This window comes from Plectropomus leopardus, chromosome 17 (genome assembly GCF_008729295.1).
Source record: "Plectropomus leopardus isolate mb chromosome 17, YSFRI_Pleo_2.0, whole genome shotgun sequence".
In the NCBI taxonomy this organism is placed as follows: domain Eukaryota; kingdom Metazoa; phylum Chordata; class Actinopteri; order Perciformes; family Serranidae; genus Plectropomus; species Plectropomus leopardus.
In genome coordinates, this window is record NC_056479.1 from 14,769,715 (window position 1) to 14,775,714 (window position 6,000).

The window sequence follows — 6,000 nt, forward strand, 5'->3', positions numbered from 1 at the left end:
TTTGAGGTGGAAAGTGAAGAGGCTGTGGCTGAGTATGAGCATGGTGAATGGCATAGACATAGCTGCTTTCTTACTTGCTAAAAAGGCACTGTCCTAACTGTCCCCCTGTCCCAACTGTCCTCGCTCTCCTCCATAAGTCAACAAATTGTACATATTAAACCGTGTTATGTTATTTTGACATTTTGCTTGTTGGGTTTTGCAATTTTTCCTTTAAGTCAAACAGGGTCAGAAAAATCAACAAGCCAACAGACGGCCTTGTTTTTTGTTTTTTCTTTAAAAAGTGAAACATAAGGTTCAGACCTGCAGTAATTTTATACAGTTCTTTATTCAGTTATAAAAATGTATGTTTTAAAACAGGCTAGAATCTGCCCACTGGGTATGACTACTTAATTTGTTACCATACAAAGTACTTGCTTCTTTAATTGTGATTCTTTAATATTACAACACTAATTTCTAGACAATTTCCTAAAAATAAATCTGTCTTGAAATCCATTTGTAAGACTTAATAACTTATTAAGACCTCAAACTTTAAATAATAGGCTATTCCTAGCCCTGTCATCACATTAAACTAGGGTGACCAGATCTAAAACCAAATAGGGGAAATGAGTATGTTTGTTTGTGTGGGACAATGTGGGACATGTAACCAATGCTGAGGGATAGTCTAAAAATATCTTTAAAAATATCTGTTAAAAAAACATCAACAAAAAACATTTCTAATCTGTCTTACATGTACTTTCACTTCATGCCATATCCATAAAAAAACTGAAAAAATACTGACAAATATGAGTCGCAAAGTCTTTTTCTTTTTTTTTTTTTCCTTTGCAGTGATTCCCATTATTTTTCACCTGAATCTGCATAGCTTGTGACTTTGTGCTTGTTCCAGATTTTTCCCATTGGGCGTAGCATATACAGGACAGTAAAAGGTTCATCTGCACTTAACTAACGTGTGCGCAGATTGGTTGACATCAAACACAGCACTGTAATGGCAGCCTTCCCCGCTGTCTTCACATCTGTAGGCCAAAAGCCAGATTTTATTCTGTATATCAATGGTTTGATTTTTAAAAACTTGAGCGAATCAAAATGTGGGGCATCGTCTAAATATGTCAGACACAGGTCAAGGACAAAAAGACAGGACAAGGGACGAAAATGCTATGTAGTCCTGCACAAATTGGGGCACTTGGTCACCATTTATACAACATATGATGATCAACTGTAACCATCTGTTAAGACTTATCTTGGTGGCTTATTGCTGATAAAACTGTACATGTGGCTCTTGCTTTGAGACCACAATGCCTCACTCTATCAAACCTTGTATCCATGTCACAGCATTAGCTGTCAGCAGTGATAATACGTCAAAGGTGACCATTAGGGGAAAAAAAGCTTTGTGTACATTTTTGTGGACAGAAATTTCCAACAAGAATAGGTTTCCTAACATTAAAGCACACTGCATGATACAGACACTGTTTAGCTCAAGGCAAAAAATTACACAGATGCAGAGAGGACGGAGAGTGGAGTCATTTGAATATCAGTGCATCTTTTCTCACACGAACTTAGTGTAAAACACCTCGGGAGGCTGAGTTGAACATTACAGTACTAACGTATAGCACTCTAAAGGGCAAATGTATCAGAAAGCATTGCTTTCAGTTTCAGCCCCTTGATGCCAGGTTACAGTCTCGGTCACTGAGCTGGCGAGTTTTATGAAAGCACAACGTACTGAATGCATAACAGACTCAAATGTTTATGTAACCTCTGAACAAAAGCAACACCAAATTGATCATTCAGCATTTTAATGCACATACATAAAGGCACTCGCAACTGAGAAAACTTCACTCTGCTGACTGTAGTAGCACTCAGAGAACAGAGGATGACTTTATGCAACACAAAATTGCATTAATGTGTATTTTGTATGCATTGTAGCACCTGTACTGCCCACTAATGATTGCAAATTATCACTAAAGACAACATACACAGAGACATCACTCATTCATGGAAGCACCTGTATGCACAGGGCTAATGCTTTAGCAAGGAGTGTGCACTGCTCACATTACTGCAACAGATGTGTCAGGGTGTAGAAATGAATATGTTTGTTTGGTATTGCGTGAGAGGTGTTTACCTAACAATAGCCACACTCTGTCTAAATGCACAAGGGACAGAGACATGTTGTTCTCTTACTGGCGTGATGCTGTTCAAGTGGGTCTCATTAGGATCAAAAATACTCCTGCAATAATTATATTCTAATGTATTCAGTGTTAAAGTGTACACAGAGACACGTTAATGTGTTTATTCTGCCTGGTACATGATTAGACATATTTTTCTAATGTACAGCACAGGATGCCAGCGTGTGGATTCCCATAGAATTGCAAAGTTCATTGTAAGAAAAAAAAAGCAGAAATAAAAAATGTAGACATGCCTTGCTAAATATTTGTGTAAAATGTGAATTTTGTACACATCCTGGCCTCAATATTTTTTACAATTCTTATTAAGAACTGAAATTCTTTTGCACAGAGAGGGCAAGATAATGTAATTAGGCTTGCAAAAAAAACATGTCTTGGTTTTCTTTGGTTTGATAATCCTAAACTTTCCATTATTTTTGGGCCTAAGTGCAAACTCATTTTGGTCTTGGTTCTGGTTTCGGTTTCACTGAGCTGATGTGGTCTGTAGAGTGCACTACAGCCCTCAACATGAGCTGGCTGATTTACACACAGGGTGGACACAATAACAGAAACATTACATTACCACTGAATGCAATGTAACAATACCACAATTTACTTCAAATTGCCTTAAAGTTAAATTTCACCTCTTATCAAAAAGTTGCATTGTATTTTAAGTATTTGTAACATTATATTATATTGCACTGTTATTATGTTTATCCCTCTATAGCCTGACTCAATTTTTAGGCAGCACATGAGTCTACTATAAAGTAAAGTAGGTTTCACATATGCAGATATGTGCATGGATTTGTGTTTAATTCGAAAAAACATATGTCGATTTTGCAGCAATAACTGATGATGTAATTACAATAATCCAACAGTGCAGTACAATGGTGCTTGAAATCCACTCAGAGGCAGAAAGTTCTTTATTTCTTATATAAAGGACACTGCATTACTGTATTTGTGAACAGCACGAGGGTCACTTTTACCTTGTCATCCACTAAAGTTTACGACACTTGTGGTTTTGACAGACCAGGTGTAGATCCTAGATAGAGGATGGTTTAGATAACATGGCATTTGAACCGGAGCGATAAGTGAATTACAGTAGCTGTACATCAGAAATAAAACTGTCCCAAAATGCACCTCACGAAAAATCACACAACCACCATGACCAATAAGTTCATGAGTCGTACAAATCGCATAATTCGCTCCCCATGAAGTGTCAGTCACATTAAAAGACTTGCAACAGCCTGTAATATGTGTCAAAATAAGTGATGTTTCAGCACACGTGGAAATATCATCAAACTGTGTGAAATAAACAGGAAACAAATTACCGTTGACAGCTCGGGATTCCGCTGATTTCCACAATCTGCACTTCGTTGCTGCTCATCTTTTGTGCAGCATCTGGCAGGCAATATTTCCCCTCAGTTCAAGCTATAATCCAACTTTCAAAATAAATTACCGCCTGCGTTCAGTTTCGGAGTCCTCTATTTGCCGTCAGCGGCTGCACAGAAGTTTACTATTTCTATGTTTTAACAAAAGCGTTGAAACTGAGATAAAACTGTAATAAAATGTAACGGCTGGGCTCGGTGGTTGTAGTTGGAAAGGGCTGAGTGAGCGCGAGCCGTATCGCTGCAACTTGCGCTCCTTGTACCCTATGACGTCACAGGGAGAGAGTGGGGGGGCGTACTAAACTCACGACCAGGGATGTGTGTGTGTATGTGTGTGTGTGTCAGCCTTGTTATACTTCACAGTTTGACACATTTCTGACCGTCATGGTTTGTTGAAAGAAGGAACAAGATCTACTTCTGGTTTTAATATGTATTTTAGGTTGTTTTTGTTCATTTTTCCCACCCTGCTATAGTTTAGAAAGGTATATGTGCATGGAGGGGGCTCATTAAATCTGACGCACAACACTCATAAAGGGAAGTATTGACATTTTGGTAAATATTTTATTCGCTTTCTACTACCAGTCATCAAGCTCTGCACAGCTCTCCTGGGCTGTACCCAAACTTTGAACTCACTTCACCCTCACATCTGCCAACTGGACTCCATTACAGAATTCAAAATTGTTTTTAAAAACCCACTGGTGCACTATTGTTTATTGTATCTTCCATTGTAAGCTACTGCCAGCAGCCAGCTAACTTAGCTTAGCATAAAGACTGTAAACATAGGAACAGCTCAATGTAACAAAATATACCTATCAGCACCTCTGAAGCAGAGTGAATTAACACATTGTATCTCATCTATTAATTCCTATAAAAATGTGTGAAAATGATGATTTGCACTTCTGTTTTTGTATGAATTAGATAGAAATTAGTGTTAAAGGTTCAGTATGTAGTGGCATCTAGTGGTGAGGTTGCAGATTGCAACCAACTGAATGTTCTCCCATGTGTCAATCGAGTAGGAGAATGACAGAGGCCGAAAACATGAAAACGAAAATGGCCCTACTTAGACGCAGTGTTTGTTTTGTCTTTTCCCGGCTACTGTAGAAACAACATGGTGGACTCTGTGGAAGTGATATAAAAGGCTAAAGTGACTGAAACAACATTTCTTATTTTCTTTCATGACAAACAAATGAAAACTTGTTTATGAATTTTATATTCATTGTTTTTACCAATATATTTCACTAACTCCTACACACGGGATCCTTAATTAGTGAGCTTTAAAGGTGCTTTAAGGTGGATTTTGTTACTTCTGGACAGAGCCAAGCTATATGTTTCCCCTTGTTTCCAGTCTTAAGGCTAAGCTAAAGTAGCCAGCTATAGCTTTTGTAGCCTTCTCGTCCCTCTCTGCATGAGAACAAATATGTTTATTTCCCCAAATGTCAAACTACTTCTTTGTTCATGAATGTCAAATAGACAGAGCAGAGAGGGTTTTATGTTTTTGCATCCTCTTTTTGCGATATCTGTATAATACTCCTAACAGGACTGATAAGGTTTGTAACTTTCTAACTAAAATTCTTCTTGTTATCGTGAGACCAAACTTCTGTCCAATTTCATAAATAGGTTGTTTGCTGATTGAACTTTGTCCTGCTCCCTCTGGATGCCGCATATGTCTGATGTACCCTCAGTTGTCATTTCCCAGAACTGTTGTACCTTTTTACCCTTGCCAAGGCCATTTCATTTTCTATACCGAGCAGAACTAATGCTTTTATCAAGGAGGTTTTGGGGTCGGAGTAGTTCTTTATTGCAAATGAGGTTTTGTATTTTGGTGTGATCACCACTGGAATGTTGAGTTGAACTAATCAGTGTCTTCCTTTATTCACACACCTTACTGAATCTGAGTTTGTGTGTTAAGCAGAGAATCCATTACATGAGAAATGTAGACGGTGTTGTACCATGAGGTCAGATTGATGTGTTCACACAGGATTAGACTGAGTGAGCTACTGAAAATGCATGGAATACTGTCAGCATTTTTAGGATTAATGGTGAAATCTTATTTTCCCACTATAGAGCCTTAGGGTATATTAACACTCGCAGTCCAGGGAATTTCTAGGACCTTTTACCAACTAATCAATCACCTTACCTCGCAGTGAATTTGGCACAGATGTAAATAAAATCCCTACTAGACCTACAACTACACTTAAATCTAAAGGCAGCATAGATTGCTGTATAATGTTGCAGTGAATCCCTGAACAAAACATTCTGCTTCTTCTTAGAAAACGCACACACGCACACATACAGTTTTAACATGAACTTTGCCCATAAACAGGGTTCAAGGACCTACTGCATGTGTCAATAAACTCTACAGAGCATAAGCAGAGAGCTGAGCAGGATTCTCCTGTAAATATAATTGTTAAACACAGTATTCTTCCATTTATTACATGATCTGGCATTTCATCATGCTT

At 38.0% G+C, this 6,000-nt stretch overlaps 1 protein-coding gene across 1 annotated transcript in view; it reads right to left on the bottom strand.

The window, feature by feature from the left end:
* Positions 1 to 3,743, bottom strand: part of gcgra (glucagon receptor a) — a 47,871-nt gene extending 44,128 nt beyond the window's left edge. The window contains exon 1 of the mRNA XM_042504626.1: positions 3,485 to 3,743. The gene's annotated coding sequence lies outside the window, so the exon portion shown is untranslated. The remainder of the gene's footprint in view (positions 1 to 3,484) is intronic.
* Positions 3,744 to 6,000: the final 2,257 nt, after the last annotated feature.